Here is a 13,440-nt window from a genome sequence, read left to right on the forward strand (position 1 = left end):
CAATTATGACGAAAAATAAAATTTCCCTATAACGAATTAATACTAGCATTCGCCTACGATTTCACATTCATTTATGTGACAGATTGATTTTTTTTATTCAATGGGACACCAATTTTATTCATACAGCCAATGAGAATCAAATCACTTCAAAATATACTTTAATCAAGTATAATTTTGGTGGAAATTTAACAAACTATATTAAGTAATTTTACCATCGGTTCGGAATGCAGATTCTACCGACAAGAACCGGTAAGTAGTAGTTACTCTTTTTCAACATTTAAAAATATAAATTAATGTTAGTTAAATACAATTATATATTATGTATGTAATAGATGCCTGGAAGTCTACTTAAAACGATTAGAGAGTTATTATTAGATGTCACATTAATTAATCTTTTTTTTGGATTTATTATTGTATTGTCACTAGTAATAAATAAATGTTTATAATTTAAATCTAAGATTTGTGTAGCACTTACAAACAGGTGAAATAAAATAAAGTCCTGTGATTTATTGACTTCAAACAAAAAACTTTTGCCACGGTATTTATTAAATTTAAAAAAAAATATTGGTTATTAATTTCAAGTATGGAACGAAGTTAGGAAACTTTCAGAGGTTATGAAAGGGTTATAATTCGAAACGTCAATTAGTAGTTCAAGGAGTCAGCGAGCCGCCATTTTGTGTTTTTTACGAAACGAAAACTTTCTCAATAACGTCTTTTAAGATTATTGTGAATTGAAATCGGGGCTTATGGTTTAATTGGAGTTATTGTTGTGACATTTTCGTTGTTTTTTTTTATTTGTTTTGATATCGATGTTGTATTTTTTATTGGCTTAAGCAAATTGTAAATCAGTTTAAAAGCGTTGGGGTCGTTTTTACACGATTTTGTATAAAAATTTTTAGAAATCATTGCGGTACTGTTTACTTATTTAATCTGTATGTTTTATACAAATTAATTAATAGATTGAAATTTAATATTTGTATGTTTATATGTTATAGTCATACCATTTATATAAATAATATTAAGTGTTATTAACGAACCATTGAGAAATTGACCAATGCCACATTTAAATATTACTCAATAAATTCAATTAAAGATATGGTATTATAATTTCGCAAGTATTTCCAACGGGGGCGTAGCTCAGATGGTAGAGCGCTCGCTTAGCATGCGAGAGGTACCGGGATCGATACCCGGCGCCTCCAAAGACTTTTGAAAATATTTTTTAAGACTTTTTCTTACTCAATAATAATAATACATCATAGTTTCCACAAGTTGCCGCATTATCGAAGAGGCGCTAGTAGATATATTTGTCGAAAATTATTATGCATTTCACATTGGAAGCATTCAGTCGGTAATAATATAGAAAACCGCAATCTTACTTGTTTTGTGTGTCTGTTCACTTCAAAACGCATTGAAGCGTTCGGGCAGAAAAAGCGATAATCCTAAGGAGTACATTTAAAATTTGTTCTGCTATTCACCGATAGATGTCGCCACGAGATAACTTCATAGAATTGTAGATAAGATATATTTTTATTTATGTATAATAATATCGTTTTAAATAAATAAATACTCTTTTGTAAAAATGTTGTACAGTAAATTTTTGTCTACGGTAGATTTATAAGTCTATGACAGCAAAAATATGCAGTGCCTAATAGGCTATTTGACAATGCGAAAAATTAATTGTGAATTATTGTAATCAGTGTATATTATGAGTTTAATAATGGTTATTTACTAATGGAACATGAAAATAATACTTTATTTATTCAAAAATCAATAAATAAAAATGCATTTTCTCAAACGTTTGTCACGTGACACAAAACGCTCCTTATGATGAAGTCACTTTCTCGTAAACCTTGTTTTTCTACTATATGTACCACATTAAAACACAGCAAAGTGACGTCACCGACGCAATTGCAGCGCCATATTGTCCAAGAAGCGTTTACGCGCGTTATTTAAATATGGATTTTTAATATGATATTTTTCGGCAAATATATACTAGAAATAAAAAAATCAACTTTTACTGGGTTCCTTAACCTCTACTAAATAATATAAAATGGATTTTAATAACCAGTCAAATAGCCTATTGTTATATATTATAATAAGTATGTAGTCGTATAATTATTTTATTTTGTGGTATTATTTATATTAGGTTATATCATAGAACGTATTTTTAGTAAAAAAGTAAATTTTACATAAAATAAATTACGTTTATAAGCAATTTGAATACTTTTTTATTCATTTTAAAGTGTAAAAATACGATTTTTCATTTCAAATATGATTTCAAAGCTTTCACGGTAGATTAAGTACGCCCGCTATCGAGATTTGGCGGGAAATTTGACATTTGACATGTCTAAATGTCAGTAATGGACGCCCAACATGGCCGCTACATTATTTTAAACCTGCATTATTTTTGTTCATATCAATATCTTGAAGTACTATCACGGTTATTTTTTTATTTCGGTGATATTAATATATGACTATTTTTAAATAGTCAAAAAGAGTAACTACTGTCTTTCTTGTCGGTTCTTTTTGGTAGAAACTACTTTCCGAACCGGTGGTAGTTCACTTAACATAGTTGTTAAATGATGATTCAAAAGTTGCAAAAGCCTACTTGAATAAAGTAAGTATATTTTCATTTTGTTTTTTTTTTTTATTAAATCATTATTCGGAATATTATAAATATGTATTTGTATTGAGAGAAGGGATATTGTTATGGCCGCTATGGGACGCTCGGTTCTAACAAATAAATTATTTTTTATACAAATGATTAATCAGAGTATGCTTTAAATTAAATAAAACCTGTAAAAATGATTCAAAATTACTTGTGGTATTTCGTTTCTTGTATTTGCAATATAAAAAGGTTTTATCGCAATCAAACTCAAAATATACTTTTTTCAAGTGAGCTTTTTCAAGCACTTTTGATTCGTCATATAACAATTAAGTGAAGCTACCACCGGTTCGGGACGTAGACTCTACCGAGAAGAACCGGCAAGAAACTCAGTAGTTACTCTTTTTCTGCTTTTCTATGAAGGATGTACATTATCTATCCATACATGTCTGTGAGTAATACAGACCACGTCAAAGATGTTCAAATCTAATACAATCAACATTATGGGTTAATGAAAAGCGTGTTAAGATATATTAACACTATACAACAATATAATATGTGTATGTATTGTTTATGTTATCAAATGAATATCTTTTCAATTCAGGGAAATGTTGATGTCAAATTGAAAGACAAATTATATTTTTTTTTAAAACGTAAACGTAAGTAAACGTAGCGTTAAAATTTTATATAAGGCTAATATAATTATTATTTGTTTCATTTCTGTCATATTGCAAAAAATATACTTTTAAATATTGACATTTGTATGTTATATAAATTTTATTATATAAAATATATATTGTTTAACTTCAAACCACTGGTCATGTAACCTTGAAAATGGTAATAATTTTGAATATCATAAACATCATATTTATACAACCGCAAGAGCATTAAATAAATTATATTCCAGAAATTTTCGTTGCTTTTTGACATCAAAGTCGACCGCAATCCGGCTCAGCCAGTACAATGTTGAGTTTAATCTACAGTCGCCAAAACTCGGCAAAGTTTCCACTTCGGAATATCTATCAACCCCCATATTTTGGCATAAATTCAAAGGGAACTATGCAAAGTCGACGACGGTGGAATAGTTTGTGTAGCGCCATCTAGCGGCGGATAGCTCGAATTTCTAGATTATATTTATGGCCGTTAAAATTATTGAACGAGGCATCTTGATAATGCGTTCGGTCATTTTCGTTATTGGTTCCGAGATAGGTATTGTCAAAATTTATCTGGAATTTTGCATCTTATATATTATGCTCCGTTAAATAGGTAACTATATGATATATACATAAGGCAATTTATGGTGTTGAAATACTTGTGGTGTTTTTTATTCATACATAAAATATGGCTTTATGGTATTGTAAGTATAATAATATTGTACATAAAATAGTACATTATTTCTGAACTAAATACATTTTAAGTCAAATCTCATTCATTTTAAATCAAAAAATTAATTCACAATGCTTCAAATATAACAATTAAATATTTAAATCCGCTGACATTTTAATATACTTTAACAAATTAAACCGCTGTTATTATAACATAACATATATATTTACAAAAGAACTTTTAATAGCAGAGTCGACATTTTGATAAAATGTCAACCTCACAAAATGGCGTCCGAAATGTCAGTGAGCTACGCGCCAAACTTCTCGGGATATATTTATAAATAATGAACGATTTTATTGGCCATATTGATGAATAATGAATGAATTTGGAAATGTGAATTATTTTTAATTAGTGCCAGAATAGTGTAATGTTTTTTATTATATATATTTGTCGAAGGATGCGTTGGAAAAAAGTCGTATGTGTATGTCTGTACTATAAAGTCATATCACGTTTGGCAATTGTTAAGCGTAGCTGTCACACATATTCCAAGCAGGATATATTAATTTAAATAATTGTATTAACTAAGATGACAGTATTTTTTTAAATGTTGAAAAAGAGTACCTAACTACTGAGTTTCTAGTCGGTTCTTATCATTAGAATCTATTTCCCGAACCGGTGGTAGCTTCACTTAATTGTTGAAATGACGATTCAAAAGTGCTTGTAAAAGCCTACTTGAATAAAGTTTATTTTGATTTTGATTTTGAATAACATTATTTTGTATTGCAATACTAGATACACAAAAAAACTAAGGTTTTGCATATACTAGCGACTCGCCCTGGATTTGCACAGGTTTAATGCTGGTACTAAATATGGGTAGTGGTCACCACTAAGTAATGTATTTGCTAGTCAGCCTACATTGCATTTTTACAGTATCTAATTGTAAATTTCCCACTGCTATCCCTCTTCCTTCGAAGAGAAGGTTTGGAGCATACTCCACCACGCTGCTTCGGGTTTGTGGAATGCAAATGTGGCAGAATTTCTATGAAATTAGACACATGCATATTTCCTCACGATGTTTTCTTTCACCGCTGAGCACGAGATGAATTATAAACACAAATTAAGCACATATATATAGTGGTGCTTGTCTGGGTTTGAACCCGCAATCATCGATTAAGATGCACGCGTTCTAAGCACTGGATCATCTCGGCTCTTCTGTAATCTAGTCTGCCTATCTGTGTTTAAATAGATATATAATAAACATCCGAAAATGATGTAAAAATTTGTATTAACAGCATCCTTTGAATCTTTTTATCTAATTTGATTGATCTGTGTCTATTGTCAAATAGTCCGGGGGACGATGACGCATTCCGCTAACGTATTTCTTATTGAATTTTCAAGTTTTTTTTATCGTTTATCCTTTGTGTGTTTTGATAAATGAGGTTCGGTTAAATTTTAATTGTGTATTAATATTTTGTAAAGTAATTGTGTTGCTATGTATTAATAGATCGCATGTTTTGACGTGTAATGGTGTGGGTGGTTTGATTAAGATTCTAGAATTATTTGTATCTTTTTGATAAATTCCTTATGTATTTTACATTAAATGTGATAAAAATATTGTTTATATCTATTTAAGTTGAGGCCATTTTAGATTTTTGTTAAAGACATTTTTATTTCCTTAAATGAATACATTTCTACGAATAAGTAAGGTAGTTCACTTATGGTGGTAGCTTCACTTAATTGTTAATTGACGATTCAAAAGTGCTTGTAAAAGCCCACTTGAATAAAGTTTATTTAGATTTTTGAGTTAAGATTTTTAAATACTCCTTATTGTTATAATTTTAAACAACTTCACATAAGCGGTATATAATTAAGGTTAAACTCCAGTAACATATATAATATATATGAGTTTCTTGTCGGTTCTCCTCGGTACAATCTACAAATTGTAAAATGACGATTCAAAAGTGCTTGTAAAAAGCCTACTAGAATAAAGTTTATTTTGATTTATATGTAACTTTAGGAATATTAAAGAAAAAATTGTCTTACAATTACTAGTACTTTTTAAGTTTGAAACAAAATTGCCAACTTTTTCTTTCTAATCTCAGCTTGATGTTGTTACGTAACAATCTAAATTGCTTTCGTCTTTTCACGAATATATTTATTAATAAAATAAACCATTACCGATATAGACAACGCACCAAATCCTGCTATTATTAATAAAATGAAAGTGTGTGCGTGGGTTATTTTTTAATAAATAAAATTTAATAATAATATTAGCTTTTCGGATTTTACTAAAAGTATACCAATAAGCCGATTGTATGGTAGAATTAATCTTTAATTAAATTTAATTTGTGTTAAGTAATGTTATCAGGTAACTTATCCGTAAACACACTTTTAAAAACTGAAAACTACTAATTACTTTGATGTATTTAGTTTATATTCAGTAAGCAATCATCGAAAATGATTAAAACCAGTGCTAATATGTGTTAAATATCGTAGTATATTAAGTAAAAAAACTGTTTCCTTAAAACTAAAGCTGAGAGGCCCAGTGGTTAGAATGCGTGCATCTTAACCGATGATTGCGGGGTTAAACCCAGGAAAGCACCACTATATATATATATATATAACCAAGCTATACCATAAAAAATGTATATATATATATATATATATATATATATATATATATATATATATATATATATATATATATATATATATATATATATATATATATATACATTTTTTATGGTATAGGTTGGTGGACGAGCAGATGGGCCACCTGATGGTAAGTGGTCACCATCACCCATAGACAATGACGCTGTAAGAAATATTAACTGTTCCTTACATCGTCAATGTGTCATCAACCTTGGTTACACAAGTTACACTGGCTCACTCACCCTTCAAACCGGAACACAACAATACTGAATACTGTTATTTGGCGGTAGAATAACTGATGTGTGGGTGGTACCTACCCAGACGGGCTTGCACAAAGCCCTTCCACCAAGTAAATATAACTATATATATGTGCTTAATTTGTGTTTATAATTAATCTCGTGCTCGGTGGTGAAGGAAAACATCGTGATTAAACCTGCATGTGTCTAATTTCATAGAAATTCTGCCACATGTGCATTCCACTAACCCACATTGGAACTACGAGGTGGAATATGTTTCAAACCTTCTCCTTAATGGAAGAGTAGGCCTTATCTCAGCAGTGGGAAATGTACAGGCTGTTACTTTACTTTACTTAAAAACGAAATTATCAAGAATTTTCTCTGAATTTCGTTAGCATTAATTATGTTTACGTTAAAAAGAATAGATGACATAAATAAGCGTTCTCCTTAAAATTTCATTAACCACAAACAAATAAAGCGACCCGAGAATATAAAAATATAATTAATGTTTAATTACGTTTTGTTAAAACGGTTTTGTTAAAACAAAGTCGACTCTTGGCCTATGAAGGGCATTGTTCTCTTACAAATTATGGCTGTTATCGCCGTGTATTTGTGTAATCAGTATTGGTTTTCATTTCTAGTCGTTTTATCGATTGTTTATATAAATAAAAGGTAGATAAGGTAAGGAATATGTAACATGATGTTAAAAAAATTTGATTCCGCTGAGTTTCTTTCGCCGGTTATTCTCAGGTCTGGGGTGTTAAATTCCGAACCGGTGGTAGATTTTTACTGTCAAGAAGAAAGTGTATACACATCTATTTTGTATGAAGATTTTTTACTTTGACTTTGACTTATATGGTACTTGATGACTTCCGTGGTTTAGTGTGTACACCGTATTTCATGGGTATTACTCCGAAATCCCGGGTTCGATTCCCGGCCGAGTCAATGTAGATTATCAGTAGTTTTCTATGTTGTCTCGGGTCTGGGTGTTTGTGCATTGACATTTTTTTATATGGTATAGATTGGCGGACGAGCATATGGGCCACTTGATGGTAAGTGGTCACCATCACCCATAGACAATGGCGCTATAAGAAATGTTAACCATTTATTTAAATCGCCAGTGCACCATCGATCTTGGAAACTAAGATGCTATGTCCCTTTTACCTGTAGTTACACTGGCTCACTCACACTTCAAGCCGGAACACAATAATACTGAGTACTATTGTAAAAAGTAAAGAATCTTGTAATTTAGGAACTGACATTGTTAATAATAACATTAAATGTCATTTCTTTCCTTACAGGTGCCTAAATATTATTTTTGTAAAGCATTAAGTCAATACAAACTTTTATTTTATTTTTATTATTGCAATATGTGTAAAATTAACCAATAAATCTCTTCTTACAGAGAAACTCAAATGTCCTAATAAAAAAAGAATAGAACTAATCTACTACGATAGAAGTTGCCTAATACGCAATTTAAAAAAAAAAATCTTTGAACACCTAATTTTTTTTATCTCATCGTCAACGAGATTAACACAAGTGTTAATGTGGCGTTTAGTTTAAACCTCACACAATCTTAATGTTTAAACCGATTTTAATACGGGATGTTCAGTGTAAAGGGTGCCGAGTAATGACCGGATGGACACGTTATAGTACTGATAAGTAGCTTTAGGATTCTCTGTGAGCTTTGGAGCTTTCGTATCTTTGTAATATTTGTCCAAGTATCCTGCTGAATATTCACTACTAAGTCCATCAAAGAAAACGCAATATTATTTGTAAGAGTTGTTTTCACACTTTTAAACCGTCATTACAATTAAACATTTTTTTATTATTTTTTTTCTTAAACGTTTTTTTATGTCAGGAGAGGGGGACGCGAACTAAGAGTAAGTAAAAGTAAAGTAACAGCCTGTAAATTTCCCACTGTTGGGATAAGGCCTCCTCTTCCATTAAGGAGAGGGTTTGGAACATATTCCACCACGCTGTTCCAATGCGGGTTGGTGGAATGCACATGTGGCAGAATTTCGATGAAATTAGACACATGCAGGTTTAATCACGATGTTTTCCTTCATCGCCGAGCATGAGATGAATTAGAAACACAAATTAAGCACATATATATATAGTGGTGCTTGCCTGGGTTTGAACCCGCAATCATCGGTTAAGATGCATGCGTTCTAACTGGGCCATCTCAGCTCGTACGAACTAAGAACTATATTGTTATTTACGCCCCGGCTACGCACGGGTGTTATGATATGACATCATAGTAGAAACTTCTAAAATTATCATTGCTTCTTTACTAAACTGACCATATTTTATATATAAAAACGTTCCTCTCAAATCACTCTATCTACTTAAAAAACCGCAATAAAATCCGTTGCGTAGTTTTAAAGATTTAAGCATATATAGGGACTGAAAAAGCGACTTTGTTTTATACTACGTATTGATGATATTAGTATATATTATTGTTTGGCATTAAAATATTCAATGTAGGTTTAGTAAAAGTTGATAGTAGTACCCAGACTTTTACAAAGCGGTATCAAATTATATTCCAAATATACAACAAGAATTTATAAATCAGCTCGGAATTCATGTAAAAATATTAAAAAATGGTATTGATAATTAAATCTTTGGTTAACGTTTCAAGTAATAAAATTAATAAAAGCATTTCATATATTTCGGTTCGACGAATGAATAAATCAAAAACTTCGGTATTTAATATGAGATTTTAGTGTTCCATATTTTTTTGCAATTCAACTGTTAAATTTAATATCGCCTCATGGACTATAATTAATTTTATGTTTGCACATTTGCCTATAAACGTAGAATTACGTGCTATCTGAAATATCTATAAAATTTTATTTTTTTTTTTCACACGGGTGCAATCCAGATACAAAAGATACAACAGAAATTGTTTATTTACGACATCACATTAGAAACTTCTAAATTTATCAGTGTTTCTTTAGTATATTGTCCATGTGTTATACACACAAACCTCTCGAATCACTCTATCTATTAAAAAAAACCGCATCAAAATCCGTTGCGTAGTCTTAAAGATTTAAGCATACATAGGGATATAGGGACAGAGAAAGCGACTTTGTCTTATACTATGCAGTGATGTCGTGTTTAAACCTAGGATATTACCTATCGCTAAGCAGAGTTTTGTCATATATATATAGACAAGGACAAAACACTTGAGCGCCCTTTCTCTGTTTGTCAACAGATTTTCTCGAACCATCTATTTGTTCGAGGCAAATCAAACTCCGGGTTGATGATAAGAATTCCTCAACAGAAATAATCGATTTTTTTATAACCCGACCCTGTACTCAAAGAGATCATCTTAACCGATGATTGCGGGTTCAAACCCAGGCAAGCACCGCTGATTCATGTGCTTAATTTGTCTTTATAATTCATCTCTTGCTCAGCGGTGAAGGAAAACATCGTGAGGAAACCTGAATGTGACAAATTTCATAGAAATTCTGCCCCATGTGTATTCCACCAACCCGCATTGGAACAGCGTGGTGGAATATGTTCCAAACCTTCTCCTCAAAGGGAGAGGAGGCCTTTAGCCCAGCAGTGAGAATTTACAGGATGTTGTTGTTGTTGTACTCAAAACGATGAAATATTAACAATTAAATAGTGTAAATATTAGTACTAGTACATCTAACTCATACACTTATCCTTCAAGTAATAAGCAATACGGAGAATATTTGGCGGTAAAATCTATATTAATATTATAAATGTGAATGTAACTCTGTCTGTCCGCTCTTTCACGACCGATTTTGATGTAATTTGGTATGAAGCAAACTTGAATTTCAAGAAAGGAAACTAAGCTACTTATTTTGTCTGACACATGACAACAAAAACCGTAAAACACAAGAAAAGCCGCATGTGACTACTAGTAACTAGTAATTGGGTTACAAAAGAAAATAAAAAAAAACAATTTAAGGCTTTACGATGTTTTACCTTTGCCTAAGATTGATTAAAAAAATGTATCTTTATTTAATGTTATACATAATCGTCTTTTTTCTTTATATTAAATCTTAATGGAAAGTGTAAATAAAGATATATATTTAATTTTAGGCAGAACGATTAACGTCTTGTGTATATTTAATTCGTTTTTTATTTTTTAAGTGGCAAACGTAACATTATTTACGGAACCTCTTTAAAGTTTTCACAGCGAGTTTTTAAATTAATTAACAAATATCTTGATTGCCATTGTTGATGACTGTTCACTTTTTTTTTTAAACAAAGATCTCAAATTCAACCATTCCATAGACTATATATATTTTTTTAATCAAGGACAATTGTTTCGTCGGTATAATTAAAAAAATATCGACCGTTTGGCTGTGTTGGTATTTCTTTGTTATTCGTAGACATGGCTCGTCTATAAAGGGTAAGTCAAATGAAAAAATTTGCGGTGTACTACCCCTGGAATCATTCTCAAATCTACATGTAGCTGTGCAGGAATGCATACCGTGTGGAGGGTTCCTGATTGTGATGTGCTCTTGTCGATAGTATTCTATCGATACTTTTGTAATATTTAAAAGTATCTAAATAATAAATACTAAAATACTATCTCGATATTATAAAAGTGAAAGTAACTTTGTCTGTTGTTCTTTCATCCCGATTTTATATACATGTATATATACACTATTCAATTATAAGAAGAAACTCAAACTCAAACTCAAATAACTTTATTCAATATAGAAGCATTACACTTTCTTATTTATGGTCAATTGAAAAACTACCACCGGTTCGGCAAAGAAAATACCCTGACCTGAGAAGAACCGGCGAAAGAAACTCAGCGGGTTTTTTTTTGTTTGTCTCATATATTACATAAACAATTTAATATGAGACGAAATAGCCAGGAGGCGATCACAATAGTGCACAATAAAGCTATTATCAAATCAACAATAAAAACAACAAAAATCAATCAAACAATTGCGGTATACTGGCAAGACAGATGTTTTCAATGAAATCTGCAACGTCAAATTCAATTGAAATAATACATGATTTTTCATTTTTGAAACATTGCTGTCTTGCTCATGTATATGACAAATCTATAGTATCAGAAAGAGAGCAATGAACGTTTAAAAGTTAGGCCGTTAATTTCTTATTCAGTATGACGTTATCAAATAAATTTGAAGTAATGTCACTTAACTAATAAATCAAATTTGAGAAATAACTGTCACGTTTTGTAAGTTGTCAATTGACATACGTTATGACGTAATCAAGATGGCTGCTGTATTTGTCAATAGTGTTTTTGTTCAAACAAAAAATTAAATATCAAACTAATATTACATTGAAAAAAGATAACAGTTTGATTTAGTATTTTTATCCGATGATGTCTTGTTGAACTAGAAGAAAATTAACGACATGGTGAGTTACGTCTGTAAAACACGATCGAGTGTACTTAAAACAAATATAACAAGGGAGAATGGTAGGGGTGAAAGTGACAATGGTAGTGGTGACCGGTGTTTACGCAGCGAACGTACGAGAAAGGAGGTAGTCCGATATGGACACTAACATTATCAACATCTACCCGCAAACTGCAGTCTCGTGAACAAGACGTTCGTGGATAATGTCGAAATATCGAGTTCCACCGAATCAAAATAAAAAACTATATATATATATATATATATATATATATATATATATATATATATATAGCAACACATGACATATATTTTCCGACTCATTAAGCTTGACTCATGAATTGAGCACATGATAAATCAGGTACTTCTTTATTTTGCAGCTATTGGTCCAGTAGAGCTTTAAAAAGCTTCAAATATTTATCAAAAAGTGATCATAAGTTTAGCTATATTAATATTATAAATTTGAAAGTAACTCTGTCTGTTTGTCTGTTTTTCATGACTAAACCTGAACTCCAATAAAGACTACTTTTTTGCCTAACAACGCCCTAATACGCGAGAGAATCTGCGGGTACAGCTAGTTATAAAATATATTAAGATGAGGAAAATAATAAGCGATACGACGGTTCTAAAATGACTCAAAATCAATTTTGAAGTAAATTGCTGTGAACGACCGTCTAATAAATCGAATTCCGTACACCCTTTTGCTATTAATTATATAATATTAATTTAGACGCTCAAAAATAACATATATAATTTGGTTACTTTAATATATGAAATACTTTTTGTGGACATTGTTTAATAGTTTAATTTTTTGTCTGATTTTCCGTAAATTTAATGCATTTTTTATCTATGAATCCTAAATGTTTTCAGGATAAAAAAATGTCTAGATTACTCTTATTTAAGTTCTCTATCTAACTGTGAAAGTTCTGTCAAAATTTGTTGCACTATTTTGAAGATCACCCAAAAAAACTTCTAAAAGTGTTTCTTATCAAAATGTCTTAAAAACCGATTGATTCAAAGAGAGATATTTGTATATCAAAAGCAGTTGTAGTAAAACTTATAATAAGCATTAAAATAATATAGTAACTCTTGATTATCTTGTCGGCTTATACTAGGATTCACGGTAAGGACCCGTTTCACAAAGAAGGACTATATGCTTGTTCGTTCCCTCAAAAGAGAAGAACATCCCAGTGTCAATGTATATAGTATTGTTGACATTTAGACTATCTATCTAGACCGGAGAGGCTTG

General features: G+C 30.8%; 1 non-coding gene across 1 annotated transcript; it reads left to right on the forward strand.

The window, feature by feature from the left end:
• The first annotated feature begins 1,126 nt into the window (after nucleotides 1-1,126).
• Trnaa-agc lies at nucleotides 1,127-1,199 on the forward strand. The gene has a single exon. It is a non-coding gene; the product is annotated as a tRNA-Ala (tRNA).
• The last annotated feature ends 12,241 nt before the right edge of the window (nucleotides 1,200-13,440 follow it).

This window comes from Vanessa cardui, chromosome 27 (assembly GCF_905220365.1).
Source record: "Vanessa cardui chromosome 27, ilVanCard2.1, whole genome shotgun sequence".
NCBI lineage: Eukaryota > Metazoa > Arthropoda > Insecta > Lepidoptera > Nymphalidae > Vanessa > Vanessa cardui.